Source organism: Chiloscyllium plagiosum, chromosome 16, assembly GCF_004010195.1.
Source record: "Chiloscyllium plagiosum isolate BGI_BamShark_2017 chromosome 16, ASM401019v2, whole genome shotgun sequence".
NCBI lineage: Eukaryota > Metazoa > Chordata > Chondrichthyes > Orectolobiformes > Hemiscylliidae > Chiloscyllium > Chiloscyllium plagiosum.
In genome coordinates, this window is record NC_057725.1 from 44,004,651 (window position 1) to 44,007,637 (window position 2,987).

A 2,987-nucleotide genomic window follows, 5' to 3' on the forward strand; every position below is an offset into this window, starting at 1 on the left:
CTTTGCTACCTTCCCCCACCCTCCTCCCTGACCTATCACTTTCATCCCCACCCCCACTCACCTATTGTACTCTATGCTACTTTCTTCCTATCCCCACCCTCCTCTCATTTATGTCTCCACCCTTCAGGCACTCTGCCTGTATTCCTGATGAAGGGTTTTTGCCCGAAATATCGATTTTCCTGCTCCTCAGATGCTGCCTGAACTACTGGTGCTTTTCCAGCACCACTCTACTCCAGAATCTGGTTTCCAGCATCTGCAGGCATTGTTTTTATCCAGCTACTATAACCCATTTCAATAATGTCATTATTCACGATGAACTTAATCTGTTTCCTCACCCTGAGCTCTGTTCTTTAGATTGCAGCTGTAAGGATGTTGTTTTGCATCCATAATTTAATATCATGTATAACCAAATTTAATATCCAGAATTTAATATCCTTAATTTAATATCCATAATTTAGTCTTTGCATCCATAATTTAATATTATGTATAGCCAAATGTAAACAAATGGCTTATGTGTGCGAATAAACTTAGAAGCTTATAATAGCCTTGGTCAATGATTTTCATAAGTTTCTGGAATTATAGAATATTATGCTACCTAAGATTTAAAACACCTCTTTATTATCCAAACTGGGACTTTTATTTTTGAATTTTCAATTCTGATGCATTCTGTAATTGTTTTGATACTTTTATTTCTTTATGTATTTCTTTCACTTCCATCATATACTTTTCTCCTGAATATCACGGCCATAATTTTTAACAATATATTTATCTGACCCCCCTGCTGATTGTTCATCTTGTCTGGAATACTCACTATATAATTCAAACCATTTGGTTTCCTTTTAATGTGATAAAGTGCAATGAACCTCCATTTAATGGTTTCCCAAACTCAGGTAATTGAGCTAATATCTTGTCTTCAGCAACAACATATCAAACTTTAGCCTGTTTACCTGCTGCAGTTTTCATTGCTTGTGGAGCACTTTTCAAAGTACTCTTCGACGAACTCCCAAGATTTGGTTAGTTTCTATGAAGCTTGAAACATAAGGCGGAAGTATTGTGACTGGGTCTTCTGTTTAATTATTTTAAGGGATCCTGTTGCTTCATGCCTATGTATCAGTTTAAAAAGACTGAATACTGTGGACTCATTATGGGCATTTCTAATGGCAAACACGAATAAAGCAATTTCTTTATGATAATCATTAGGACATATTTGACAGTAAAGTCAAATTATTTGTTTTCAATTTTGGATGCTATCTTTTCATTGTTCCTTGAGATTATGGATGATAAGCTAAAATGTAACATATCTTGTAAATATTGAACTAACTTTTGCACTTCCACTTTTACCAAAATTTTCCATGAAGGCACTGCCTCAGGAAATCTTGTGACACATCCATAAATGTTAAAAGATACAGATTCTCATTCCTGGATTTAGGTTGGGGTCCAATATAATCTGTTAAAATGTCACTAAACAGTTCCTTAAGAGATGGATTAAAAAAAATTAAAGGCAAAGTTTTAATTCCTGTGTGGTGTTTGCCCACTCCCTGACATGTCTGGCATTGTCTTGCATGATTTGGCCACATCTTTGCATAATCTTGGCCAATAGAAATATTTTACTATACTAGCCTTTGTTTTCCTAATACCTAAGTGACTTCCCATTGGAAATTTGTGAACCACTCATGAAATTTTGACATGGTACTCAAATGGGATTACACCTATGAATTACTGCTCTTTCTTCATTGGCTGATATTTAAGTGGTCTCCACTTTTTCATTTATACATTGACTTTTAAATAATAAAACTTGGATATTGGTTCTGTTCCAATTTCTGAGTGCGCTATTGGATATAACTCTCAATTCAGAATCAGTGTTGGATTTCTATTAAAGATACTGGACTAAACCTCTTAGCATTGTTCTCTTTTCCATTCTTCTTTTCATTTCCTTTTTGAAATTAGTATCCAAATTTGAGTTTCCAAATCGTCCCCTTGCTTATAGACTTATTTCCTTCCTGTCTAATTCTATGGGTCTGAGGTCTAATCACAGCACAGACAGAAAACAATCCAGAATGTTTCTCCCCTAAAATTTCTCTTTTTAAAAACCTCTGCTGGTTGTTCCATCACCTTTGATGAGGCCAATATTTTTGGACCAGTCATCACCCAAGATAAAATCAATTCCTTCTACAATGATTTGATTCACTATGCAAAAGACGAATTCTCCATTTATTAAGTCATTCTTTAATCTGAATCTGTAGTCTCTTAATTCTGAGAATTTGCTGTCTGGTCTGAGACTTTTCCAAGAGGGGAAAGATCCTGTTACCATTTACCCTATCGAGCCCTTCATAGCAGGGATTATCTTAGTGAACATTCTCTGAACTGGCTCAAATGAAATGATATATTTTCTTAAACAAGGGAACCAAAACTACTCACAGTACTCCAGATATGGTATTGCCAGCACCTTGTACAGTTGCAGTTAGACTTTCCTACTCTATACTTCACTCTGTTGAAATAAAGGCCAACATTCCATTAGCCTTTCTGCACCTGTGTGCTAGTTTTCTGTGTTTTGTGAACAAGTAATCCCAAGCTCCTTCGTGTTGCAGCTTTCTGCAGTTTTTCTCCATCTAAATAATGTTTTCATTTTTGTTCTCCTTTCCAAAACATTTTCCACATTTTCCCACATTGTACTCCATTTGTCAAAGTTTTGTCCATTTATTTAACCCATCGATATCTCCCAATAAACTGTTTGTATCCCTCTTGCAACCTCCCTTTTCACTAAATTTGACTAAAGTATATCGGTTTGCTTCCGCCAACAATTGAGGTTCCAGCATTGATCTCTGTGTAAACCCACTGGTCACAGGTCACCAACCTGAGAAAGTATTCCTTATCCTCACTCACTGTTTCCTGCCCTATGAACAAATTCTCTATCCATGACAATACACTATCTCCAAATCCATGGGCTCATGCCTTATGACTTAACATTTTGTGAGGTACTTTATTAA